Raw genomic sequence first — 13,888 nt, 5'->3', positions numbered from 1 at the left:
AATGCTGTATTATGCATGGTAATACTCGTCACTATTCAGCGTATTTGGTGAAGGAATCTCTAAATGACGAAGATATATCCATTTTGGTTAAGCCCACGCGATCCCCCGACCTGAACTCCGTTAAATATTCATGGAGTGTACGCCAAGAAGGGTTGTTTGGTAACATCAACAATTAAAAAGTGATCAGTTATTTAATAGCTGGAGGGTGGGTGATGAGTTTATTTTAGTTTATTTTTCGATGGAATCCCAAACGTCACAAATATTTTTATTGTACCTAAAAGCTTCTGAAGAAGCAATTGATACTTCATGATTACTTCTTCCATTTTACAACAGATGTGTAATTTTTTTGTAATATCATGGCCTACTAAATCTGAACTGCGCTACGCTTATTACGGCCGTAACAAAGCTCGGATTTTCAATGGAGCAATTGATTCCGCTAACCTCAAAAAATGTACCCTTAACCAACTCCATCTGTTAGCCAAATGGAAAAGAAAAATGTAATTTGAATTGAAATTATCCAATCACAATCACATAACGTGTTTATTTTGTTAGGTTAACACTTTCTATTTTGTCATTTTGACGCAAAATAAATTTTCACGAATACGTTTCATGAACGTAAGAATACCTAATAATTACAATAATCAAATTATGAAACGTAATATTTATATATCTGAAAATGGATAGAGCACAGTAGAAAAATTAAAAGTAAAACTATCTATCTGCAGGAAGACAATACCTTTCTTGTAAGTTTATAATTTTAAAACCTTCCTACTTGTGATTTTATTCTGAATGGATTTCGTTTTTATGTAATCTGTTTTTTTTTTATAAACAAATGTTTAAAATTGGTTTCATTAATAATTGGATAATAACTATACAAATTTTATCTTTGTGTTTATCACAGGTAAATATGGAATTCTGTATTAAATGTGGATGCAAAGTAGTAACCAGTGGCTGACAAGGATTTTTTTGGAATTAAATATGATAATATTTGTGTGGCAATATTAGCAAAGTTTTTTAAAAGCCCCACAAATTTACAGACCCCACGGTCTTGAAGCCAAACTAATTGTAACAAGGGTCCTGGAGTTGCTGTAGATAATAAAGAAGAGACATGTATCACAGTGAAATGTTTCATTTATTATTTTTTTTATAATTTTATTAATTTCGGATTTGGTTTGGAGGTTGCTGGGAATTTGAAAATAACTGTTGTTATTTTCTCCGCATGTAACGCACTATTTTCCCTTGTTTGTACTTCAACCGTGATGAAATTCAAGGAAATTTAAATTATTGTGGCAATTTAGTTGATTTGTAGTTTAATATCTTTAAAGAGATGGCGCTAGTTAAGGGTAGATTTTTTGAGGTTAGCCGAATCAATCATTCAGCTAGTTTGTTACGGCCGTAATAAGCGCAGCGCAGTTCAGATTTAGTAGGCCATGGTAATATCTTGTAAACGAAATATTTGTTTATATTATAAGACTTTCATCTTTCAAGCATTGTTTCTTAAAATCTCTTTCCATAAATAAGCTTTCAAGGGCGTTCTCCATCCTTAAAACCTTTCCGTCATCGTACTTTTTCAATACCTCACAAAAAATTTTAATATAACGTCAAGCATAAAATTTGAAGTACAATATTCCTTGCATGACAGATCACTGTGAAAGTTTTAAAAGACTTGAACCCACTCCTGTCAAACGAAATTGCTTCCATCAGTAATATTAAATTAATACCGTCATAAAATACGCCACTTCTCACACGTAAAAGTATAATTAACTTAGTTAATATGAAATCTCCATTGCCGCTTGGTCTTTCAGCGAAATTTCAACTACGTCAGTCCTCGCAGGACTGATCTATTTGTGCAGTTGTTCTCTCAGCGAAGGAAATCGATAAATGACTGATAATTACCAGATCAAAATTACAATTAGTCACCACAATTTCCTCTATGAATCCAGCCTTTGTTTTAATTACGATCCTGATTGTGCAAACGCTATCAAGCACAAGTTTGCTCATAAATTTGTTGTCCACAAAATAACAATGGAAATTTGGTCAGTTTTGAAATTTCTTTGTGCCTATGGAGGTTCGTTTAGTCCACACTTTCATCAGCTTTGTGTTGGTGATGTTCGAATTTAAAATTTTAATTGGCTTCTTCTTTCACGTCCAAGAAATTTGCATTTAGTTGAAGTTTAATCAAATCCTGACGCGTTCTTTAACACGATCCAGGTGTCCGTTCCAGAACAGTAGAAAGCAAGATGAAAGCGAATCTTTGTAATTATTTGATTATATTTTTCCCGTTGGCGCTTCGGGAGTGATTTCGGGACCAGACAATAACCTCCCAAATTTATCCCAACCACTATACATAATTACATTCATCAGCGGTGGATATCGTGTAAAATATGAAAGCAATAAATCAGATTCTGCATGTAGAACAATCCAGTAAATATCGCGGTGTTTACACGAAGTGAAATAATTTTAAGAGGAGTGGAGGTGTTGGTGTTATAATTTACTGCCCCGATAAATAACGGTTAGGTGTGCGTTCTTACCTCGGTTGAACACGGTGTCGAGCAACTATTTTAACAAAATAAGTTTCCGGGAAAGTATAGTACAGATTAGGGAAATAATAGATGTAGGTAGGGAAGCGCAACTTGTCTCGACTTCACGAACTTCCAGACCAAACAAGTTAACAAGTATTTACACGCACAAATTAGAAATTAGCATATTAGGAAAGTTCGAGGAATGGCTGCAACAGAACCGCTCGAATTAAGAACAAATCGAATTAGGTGGAGACAACAAACCGATTGCGCTCACAAAATCCGCAAAATTATGTACGGCAACAGTCGACGAGGGAGCAGGAGGCTTTCACCAGGATTTATAACGCCCTAACGTAACGCAAGAATTAGCCAATTATGGGATTTTCGTGTGACTTTTAACGCTACGTGTTTGGGTCTAACAAGAATAACTGCAAGAAACTAGTTTCTCTTGCTCTGGATTTGACACCAAAATATCGGGTAATAAGAAACAAAAATGTTTTTAACAAAGATGAAATGTCAATTCAAAGAGGATCTGACTTATATGAGAATATTAGTATCGAAACCGTACTTCTAGTAGTGACTGATCACTAGAAATACTTCTGGACAATAGACCTCCTCTGTGGAGTATGTATGTAAAGTCCCATCTATTTCTCTAGATCTCCTGTACCTCCGCCGGACCCTCTGTATCTTTCCTGGATCTCTCTGTTCCTCCCATGGACCTCACACCCCAAATCTCCTTATATCTTTCCCGGATCTCCTTATATGATTCCCTTGCATCTTCCCCAGATCTATGTGTAGCTCCCATGAATCTCCCTAGATTTCACATCTCGGATCCCCTTATAGCCTCCCTTAATCTCCCTGTGTCTTCCCGGGATCTCTCTGAATTTCCCCTGGATTTTCTTCCCATGTCCCCATCCCGCGTATCTCTCCTGGTCTCCCATCCGTGGGACAAAAATCTCCCCCGTAACGAGGTCCTCGTCTAGCAGCAAGTAGGTCTTTTTGTGCTTCGCCCAGTTGGCGACCTTGACTTCGTCTCGGTCTTCAATTTCTGGGCTTAGCGAAAAAAATACTTACTTCTACTCTTAATGATATAATCTGCTATTAACACAACAACACTGACCATTTTGATAATAACTTGCGACAAAAAAAAATCTTCTACCCCAAAACTATCGTGGTTCAGATGATTTGTTTAAACATTCTTGTAGGCGTTGGAAAAATTAAACCGTTTAGAACAGTGGAAAGTTTGAATTTCCCGCCATTTGACACAAAAGACATTTGTTTATGTTTAATCGGGACATAATTGAATATGTTTGTTTTCAGCAAAGGGTGCCCTCAGATATTTGCTTCGATCATAGGAATCGTTACGTTCTTCTATTTTTAATCTAAAACATTGCAAAGGAAGAAAAAAAAGAAAAATTTTTGGCTCTAAATTTTAGGTTAGCTGTCAACATGTTCCAATTAATCTACGCTTTAAAAAAGCACAACAACTGACGGCGCGATATTTGACAACCAGCAAGTTTCTCTATTGTATGGTAAAGAACTTGAATGTGACAACCTGACAACAATAATATTTATACCAGTGCTGCCAATTAAACCACGATAGTCATATGGTTTACTCGATTTTTTTTATATCACAGTATTTATCAGAGCTGTTCACAAAACACACTTTTACATTTTCATTGTACTGTGGAATGTTTTTGTAGTTTGTTTAATGCTAAAGGAATAAATAAACATATGTACTACTAAAAATTGCTTCATATTCACGGTAAGTTAAGCTTCTAAACAAATTGCCGAACAAACTCTTGCAAAACCAACGTTATTAATTTTAATTCTGATGTAAAAAATTAAATCCAATTTCCAGACAAATAATTGTGCTGGCAATTTTTTTTTAAAGCTTTATCTTACGATAAACCCAAAATACAGTTCAAAATTATAACACAATTTAGTCGAAAGCTCGTATTAAAGCTCAGGAGTTCTTTAACGTTTACGAAATGTGCAAAAATAACCACACTAGAGAAAGAGGACGTCGTGGTTTTAAATTTTTTTCATAAATTTCCAAAGATGCCAATGCAGTTTATTAACAAAGCTGCCATTGGCGATGTTGCTAACTAAGTAACTAGTTTCGTGAGAATAACAGGGACTGGCAAGAAATTGACAAAACTGGTGCGGCGTCGTCGTAATTTAATGTTAACATCTGCATTCCTGAGGCATCCTTGCAGCGCGAGTCACATGTCGGGATCTAAATAAAACAGTAATACCGAATGTCAGGGAGAGGCGGCAAAAACCTTATATTCAGACGCCACACTGGGCCCATTATTAGATCTGATATCAAATAACACCCAACTTTAAACAAACTCGAGCTCCATAATATCCCGCCGTACATATAATATCTGCCACAATGCATGTGTATTTGCTTCGCTTTAATAAACCGGAATTTTTGAAATTGTCTTCGGCTCTGCTTTACATTTTAATAAAAGGACACGATGCCGTCGTTCCAAATTAAATTTTTTAACAAGCAGAAGTGGCCATGTATCTTGCACGGAGCCGTCTACTATTTCACTTTGACGAAACCGAGGTGATCGATAATAATCTGACCAATTTGCAATTTCAATATAAATTTCTTACACCTAATGGCCATCGTCTGGGCGTTGCTAGGAAACAAAATCAAATTGCATGTCCGATGCACATTCCGAATAGGCCTGCGACCCCGCCGCCTCCGAACTAAATTAGTTATGGGGTGATTCGCTTTATTGTGTGTTTTATGTTGGCGCTTTGCTTGTTTTTACGAAAGGGAAAACGGAAATTTCAGCGCAGGAGTTCCTCGATAAAAGATGTAAATGTATTGAAATGTGCCTCTGCTAACTGCGCTTTCTTGTAAATACGCCAACTTGTCGAGCAGGACTTTACGGCGCCGCTGAAATTACAAATCAGGTGGTGCGAAAACCCACCCCGACTCAGCTTTCTTAGCAACCGTACATTTTTCCATAATCGCATGTGAAACCACCACAAAGCTTTGTTCACCACTGGGGTATCAAGAGCTTTATGAAATGCAAAACTGCAGTAATACCACTCGACCACACTCCGGTGCAGGTATGCAAGATCAAAGGGCCGAAAAACAATAAAGACGTAATCATTTGGTTTCCAAGTGCCCGGTTAGATAGATTGCGAGGGAGACTCGGGGCAAATTGATTTTATTGCTTCTGAATTTTATAGCTAGGTATTTCATAATGGAGGAGGGTCGCTTGGGGGAGATTCTTCGCTTTCTATATTAATAATATTTTGATGATGTTTTAGCGGTGTCTAACTGGTATTTTGTCTTTCAGACCGTTCGCATCGATTGACCTTTCGACGACCACATCTACTCCTGAGCAAATACCCCTAAGTGCATTTTTACCGCCATTGCACTTGAACAGAACTTGATGGCCTCAGACCGTAAAACATAAATCGCACATTTTATAGATAAACAGTTTCTCTGAGAAGCACGAAAGCACGAGTTCCAAGCTCTAATCATGATTTTTGTCTTTAAATTGTGGAAAATAGCGTCTACAAAGCAACTTGTTAAAAAAAAAATGTTATACAGGGTGATTTACGAGGAATAATGAGCCCGACGGAATAGAAAATGCAACCCACAATACATTGCAACAAAAAGCCGGACATCGAAGCGGTAAATGTCCGGGTTTTTCTCCTGATGAATTGCGGGTTGCATTTTCTATTCCGTCGGGCTCATTATTCCTCGTAAATCACCCTGTATAGAGTGTCTATAAATGAATGTGGGATCCTAGTAGGCGTTGAAAGTTTGCCGACTCTTTCACCAGAAATCGAATAATATTAGTATGATCTATCATATACAACCCTCAGAACAAATTGGTTCTACTGGTTGCCTAGCTTGACAAAATTAGGACACCTGTATAAAAACTTCGATATACATATTTAAATAGTAAATAGTAAAAATATTAGATTAATAGCTCCTTTCCATATGGATGAAATATTATTCATTGGACTATAAAAATGTTTAGTACCTAGGAGTTGATCGAAATCTGCTTCTAAGAGAGTAAAGTTCCAGCAAGGGTTATTATTTTAATCTGCGAATATTTATTTTCACTTTGTGTAATAAAAATGTAGGAAATGTTTGTTTTTGTGTATTTGATAACCGTTGTGTAGATCGGCTGCATAAAAAATATCATTTATTGGGCAATAAAACAGTTACTATAAAAGCGAAACTAGTATCTAGGGCTTTATCGAATCGCAACGTTCCACGTATAAGCATAAATACAAAACGTAGATAAGCGGTTGCGTTCATGTCTGAAACAATAGGAAATCCAAAATAGATGCGGATTTGTGGAACATTTATGACAGCTTGTTAGGGTCTTTCAGATAGGACGGGAATAGTTGGAGTTTAACTCATCGTATTTTCCCATTGTCTATTTCAGATGCACCCTTGAGCAACAGAAGGAGACGACACCGAGAGCAAGACAAAAATTCGACTCCCTCTTCGGAGTCAACATTATTGAATTTTTCTGTCCGTTTGTGGAAAGTTGAATTCAATGCCGGTATAATCGTTACACGAGGAGATGTCGTTCCAATTTTCCCCGGGTCTCGTCGTCTTCCAGAAATGGAAACTATTGCAATCATAATCAGTTAAATTACTCCCCGAAAGACATTCTCTCCGGCAACCATCTCGAAAGGACGAATCCGCAATTATTATTATAACAAGGAAAGGGCGAGTACTAGCTGTGAGCACTTGAGCAAAACGTGTCAAAGGCATACTAAATGAAAGCTTACTTCTTGTGACGTCACGTTCCTGCTTTCATTGCAATATTCCCGGGGCTCTTCAGCGCCAAATCTGTCTCGCAAATTAAAACGGAGATGCAGACGGTTGCAGCGAGGAATCAATTTTTGTCGCAATTTGGATTGACGGGCAGGAGGAGCGGCTCGCCCGCACGAAGATCCACCCCGGCATTTAACATTTATGATGATCTGATGACGTCATAACCGGTGGAAGGCAGGGGAAACACATGGATTAAAGTAGATTGTGGGGTCATAAATCCCACGTATAAAATATTGTGTGGAAATTTTTTGAGGAACTAGAGTCGACTAGCATGGCACAAGTTGAATTTTATGCGGATTCGTATCGATCCGGAAGGCCAATCTCGTACTTTCCAGATCATTCACGAAATTATTAACAGAACTTGATTGTTTTATTATTCATTGTGGAGGGTAATTGCGGGATGCATGTGGAACACGCGAGCTTTTATGGAAATTCTGGATAAACGTTTTAGCTGGATAGGCCCGGAGCTGAGGCGCTGCCAAACATCCTCCTTCTGGAAAAATACGAGGCCTTTACATTTTATTGCTCATAAGAAGCGTTGACACATGCCGTGTAATTGTCACCCTCGCCTTTTTATCGATAATGAATGAAATTCGCCCAGGAAATTTTATAGCGCGAAAATTAATTCGTGCGGCAGCGGCGTCGCGATAAAAGCTTGTTAAACACGGACAAGAAAATTATATTGCAAGTGCGGCTTTTCCATCCGCAGACTTAATGTCAGAGATTCCGATGTTTGTGGTATGTATTACATAAAAATCTATTTTTAAATAATTAAAAAATACAAAAAAAAAGTAAAACGTAAAACAAGATAATCAAAATATTTAATGAAATTTGATTTTATACAAAACTTAACATTTAATTGTTTTAAATAATAAAGTACTTTGGTTAATTTAAAAATTTTAAAATATGAAGTAAAATTATTTTCATATATTTTTTATAAATTGTAGATTTGTTTAATTAATATACAAGGTGATTTCGAAAGTTATGGAAATATTTTAACCTGAGGTAGTATATGTTAAAAGAAGGCAAAATAATCCAACTTGCCTTATACAAATGTTAATGGTTTACAAGAGAATCAAAGGAATCAGTTTGTTTGGGAATATTTTCTACTTCGATAATTTCATCATAATGTCGTGCATTTATTATTATCCAAAAACGGTAGTGATAATTGTCTTCCTATGAAAGTAGTTAAATGACAACAACATGTATCACAATTAGCTCCTTTCAAAAAGTTAAATAAACTGCAATTCGTCCGTCTTCAGAGTAAAAACACAAACAACGCATAAAGTGAGGTTAAATTTAAACAACGCGTTCGTGATCTGCAATCCATGGTGCGTTCACAATCGACTCTTCAACGCCTACTTCGGGGATAAATTTAAGTGAATACCCGATACTTTTGTATTGAGAAAATATTTACAACCAAATATCAGATTTGGTAAATATTTTAGATCTAGAATACATAGAATTATTTTTCTGTCAATTGAAAGCGTCCCCTCGAAAGAAAATTTTAGATCAAAATGAGGTAAAATAAAAAGCAGTTATAAAAGCTTGTTGAAAAATATTGTGTAACCGTTTGACACATATTGCCGCATTTTATATAATTATAAATAATGATAAGTAAAAATAATAATAAGTAATAATAAATTTTGATAAATTTAAAAATGTGTTACGTAATTTGTGAGCATATTCATCTCAAAAATATAACTTTCCTAGTAATAAACCAGCACTATGAAACTAGCTAGAACCTACTAAATTCTAAAAGGAAAAGCTCGATCTGCATCCTGCTGTAAAGACGTTAAATTTTAACGCAGTTCATAAACCCAGAATTTCACCCATCATCTTCCATCTCTACGAAAGCAGGTTTATGACATACATATTATTAAAAAAATAGGCAACACTACGGTTCTGATTATTGGATAATTAAGCTCGACCCCCGACCCCTCGTAAACAAAATCCGGCCGTCCTGAATTATGCATGTCCGGAAAGCAAAAAACCGGATTTATCGAAGGTTCCATAAAAGCAACGTACTTTACGTCTCTTATACGATTTAGAGATACACAGCAATACTTTATTATCCGAGCCCACCTCTTTCACACTTCGATACACATCTCTTAGATTTTAGCCGCGTTCGTTAGCTGTTTTGTGGTTTTTTATTGCGAGAGCCCCACAAAAACGGGTTGATTTCAGGCGAACTCGTTTATTTCTAGACACCGTTCGCGGAACAAACGAGAATTTCTCCTCGTTCGACATGTGCGGAGGAGTTTCCGTGATTTTTTTCCAAAAATCTCATTATCGAAGCTGCAGTTTACACCGATCTTGCTCACCCAAAGATTGGAATTTTCCGGCGCCTCCGCCAAAAATGCAATCGATGGCTCTCCATTATCCCGTAATTATTCTCCTTGGCCGTTCATTAAAATAGTTATTACGGACTAATTACTTGTACTGCTGGGGGTTTTAATTATAAAAGCTCTGGCCCGACTTAATTTCCTTCGGAAAAACTGTTTGTTTGCTCTAGTCATTAAAGTTTGCAGTGTAGTTCCTCCACTTTATGCCGCTCTTAAACAAGGCGTAATTAGGGCCTTCTTCTCTAACTGCATTACTTTTCGACCTTTCCTCCTCATTTATTAATAGCAAGGTGGCACAATCACATTACCTGCTCGCCAGAAGCTTCCAAAGCTCCGGCCGATCGAATTTATGCAGAGACGCGAGCTTATTATTTTTACAAGTTGGTCCGGTCTCGATTGAAGTTTTTAATTAAAAGCCACCAATATGGGAAGAGTTGTGCAGTCTACCCACGTAATTAAAGAATCGATCAAGCGAACAGAGCAGAATTCATTAGTTTCAGGAAGAATATTGCTAGTTGGGTTAAGCCGACTGTCCTTTTCTTGGAGGAGCGATCCGAACAATGTCAACAGAGACAAAAGATTTGATTAAAATAGTTGAAAACCTACTAACGAACAGAGCTTTCAATGCCTCGAGCCTCACTAATTACCAACTACTGTACACCAATTTGTCATAGTAATTGTAGTCACATAATTGAAAGTTTCTTGCAAGTTTCTTAATTTATCCCCAGACAAGTTTAATTATTGTCATGATCCCCGGATTAAGTTCGTCGAGTCATAAAATCATCGCGAGATTTATTAGCTTGCCCATCTGATTAGCGGGTCATTGTCAACTATCTAGACCGCCCGGAAAAATTCCGGATCACGTGCAGGTGGCAATTTCGGCATGCAAATTCGGCTGGGTAAATGTTTTTTTTTTGTCGATCATGCAATCTAAGAACACACCAATTTACATCGTAAACATACAACGTGGTCCTTGGAGGTGGCTCCGCCGACACGTACAGCAGGAAACACCTGGAAACAATGCGGTTCGGTAAGTTTATATTCGCGTCGCGACGCGATTACAACTGAGACAGCGTCGTAAGCGCCCTTACATTTATATACGCGCCGTATTCATACTATTCGAATAACAATGCGCACGCTCTTGCTTCGACCCATTCAACAAGAAATAGTTCTTAATAAAGAAAGAACTATTGTTGGGAATTTTATAGAAATCGCGGACGGACCGAACCGCCACCGACAGGGGACGGGAGAGATATTGCACCGACGCAAAATCTACTGTCAATCTCATTTCACTTCGCCAAGGTGAATTATTTAAAATGCCGACGATACATTATGCTTCGGCGTTTCAGCTGCCGTTTGAATAATCTACAACCGGTGCAGGAGCGCTGGAAAGGCAAATTTGGTCGTTGTCGATTGGGGGACAACGAAATCATGAAATAAGTAGTGAATAAAAAATTATCTTAAAAAATATTAGGAAAAATAAAAGAAAAACTTAAACTTCCTCTTTAACTAAAAAAAGTCACTGTGAGCTTTTCATTGAGGCAAATAATTTACTATTTCCCAAAAACTCTTGGTTTTATACAATTTCATTTAACCAAGCGAATGACGTTTATGTCAAAATTTACGAAATTGCACAGCTAACTATGTTTTATGTTTTTAAATCAAAAAATAAATATCCACGCTAATTTTGCATGTATTGTGGGTTGCATTTTCAATTTCGTCGGGCTCATTATCAGTCGTGAAATACCCAACAGTGAAAGCATAAAAAATATCATCAAATCAAATTTTCAAAATGAGCTACACTTCTTGACATCCAAATGATATTCAACTTTGTATAGAAAACTTTTGTGATGTAATTTACAGAATGTGGCTCTCAAGTCTTCCATGTCATCGAAATTTACCGATATCCTTTCTTGTTTTAATCGACCGATTTATAAAATGCTTGCTTCTACTGTTAGATAGAGGATGAAAAGTTCTTTCAAAATTGTAAAATTGATCTCTGTTGATATTTTAAGTTGCCCAATTTGCACCAGCTCTCTATTGTAAAAGATTACACAAGCATTGTATTACAAAACTGTGAACATTTCCTCTTCTTTAATTTTCCCTGGTTTTATTATATTTTTTCCTTCATATGGAAGTCAATGTTCTTAAGCTGCATCTTAAGCCTCTTTAATTAGTTTGGATTCCCATTCTTCGCAGCATACTCGTAATGATTTAAGTATAATTTACTAAAACCCTGAATTGGAGTCGTATTTGAAAAGATTTCATCCTCCTTCAACAAAAATAATATTCTTTTCATCAATCCAACATTGAATTAAAACGACACAATAAAATCCTCATATGTTCCTACACTTTTGCTCGTTTTAGATTTGGATTATTTTTCTAATCCACTCCTTGAACACCCCTAGAAACCATTTTTATACCGAATTATCAAGTAAAAACAGCAACAAATTTTTCCAGCACATGTCAACAAAGTGTCAAAAAATGAGCAAAAAATGACAATTAATGTCATACAACATGATGAAAGGTTATGATATTTACGACTGTTTTACAATGGAGCATTTTCGATTGCGTCAAATGACCTTGACGATCAAAATTTATTGCTCGTGACTGTACTCGATTTTTTTGCAATTGACTGTAGTATTGAGGATCGGTTTTGATTTTTCAAACTATAAAAACAATTATATTTAAAAAAAACTCACAGCGATAAATAGTTATTTTCATGTGAGTAGCGCTGTCAGATTACTTTTCAGGTATAACGTCGAAATTTGAAACACGAGGCGTGAGCCGAGTGATGTAAAACAGGCCAAATGTGTAGTAATATTTGATGCATACAGTATTGTGTTTTATCACACAAAAATTGCTTTTCTGCTAAAATAATTTATGGAGGAATGAATCTAGTTTAACATTCACACCTTTTTAAGGCTATTGTATGCTTATTTCCAAGGCTTTTCCTCAATTCTTCGACACGCTCAAAATTAAAAGCATCAAAATATTCAATCACAAATTTTTAAAATACACTTTTCCCTATTAATTTTGCAGGAAATAATACCTGGATGGACAACAAAACGTAATTAAATCTAGACCGAACACCTGTCAACACTTCCTGTCCACCGCTCCTAATTAATTTTCATTAATTAATTTTATCTGATCATGACGCCACACTATTTATAAATGATTAACACCGACCGAGATTCTTACTGTGCATTTCAAATCACACATTGTAAAAGGTCACAACAATCCACATACGGCTGACATTTTCTTCATTAATTTTCGTCGCAGACCTCGACTAAACCGAAACGGTATTCACCATTTTTTTGCCGGTTATTATCACCACTTTCTTGTCCAACGAACTGAACGAGCCGTAGTGGACTGACGTTTTAATTTATGGCCCATAATTCAAAGCTCCACAACTTTAGAACTACTAGTTTTACAAACTTTCTCGCTCCCGGAATTTTTAGTACGAGTTTAAGATTTCAGCCTCAGATGGCGCTGTTTGCGTGTATCGAATCTGCAACAACAAAGTGTCTGCAAATGGTTCAATTAAAATCGGCGGTAAAGTTTAATCTGTTGAAGTCGGAGCTGATTTATTGCGGTTACAAATCAGTGATATTAATCGCGTAAATAAATGTGAAAGCGCTTTTTAATTATTGCTAAGTCGCCACACAAAAATAAATTGCTTGTTCTTCGGGTTATCAGATTGCAACGTTCCTTTTTAACAGTTATTACATTTATTCCGCACAAAGGAAAATTTACATAAAAATGTTTTATTGCATTAGAGACACGATAACGAGCCTAAACACAACCTGTAATGGTTCTGCAATTCACGGTTTTCTCTTATTTCCTTACGTAAAATTCCACTAATCAGGGAACATCGGTCTTGCACCCTAACAGATTCAAACACTATAAATAACACCTTGAAGGACAAAAAATTTCTCTTATTGTGCCGATAATAATGATTAATGACACTTTCGATAATTTTCTTTTTCATTGGGCCAATGGAAGTTTCGTAGGGGGACCATAATACATACATTTTTCATGCTTGCGTGCTTTTGATTTATCGGTTGCATTTTTTTCTGTGATACCTACTCATTCATCTAATCAAGTTATTTGACTTGAAAACAGGGTGACCAACACGGAATCTCAAAAAATAACTAGATTAGTGATTCTGTTTAGCTAAAATAAGTTAAGAGTAT

The 13,888-nt window shown here is 36.3% G+C and overlaps 1 protein-coding gene across 1 annotated transcript in view; it reads right to left on the bottom strand.

The window, feature by feature from the left end:
- The window catches only part of Schip1 (Schwannomin interacting protein 1), a 132,548-nt gene extending 121,799 nt beyond the window's left edge, over window positions 1–10,749 (bottom strand). The window contains exon 1 of the mRNA XM_069048709.1: window positions 10,656–10,749. The gene's annotated coding sequence lies outside the window, so the exon portion shown is untranslated. The remainder of the gene's footprint in view (window positions 1–10,655) is intronic.
- Window positions 10,750–13,888: the final 3,139 nt, after the last annotated feature.

Source organism: Tenebrio molitor, chromosome 5 (genome assembly GCF_963966145.1).
Source record: "Tenebrio molitor chromosome 5, icTenMoli1.1, whole genome shotgun sequence".
NCBI lineage: Eukaryota > Metazoa > Arthropoda > Insecta > Coleoptera > Tenebrionidae > Tenebrio > Tenebrio molitor.
Note: the sequence above shows the minus strand (reverse complement) of the source record. Positions and strands in the feature narration are given on the sequence as shown.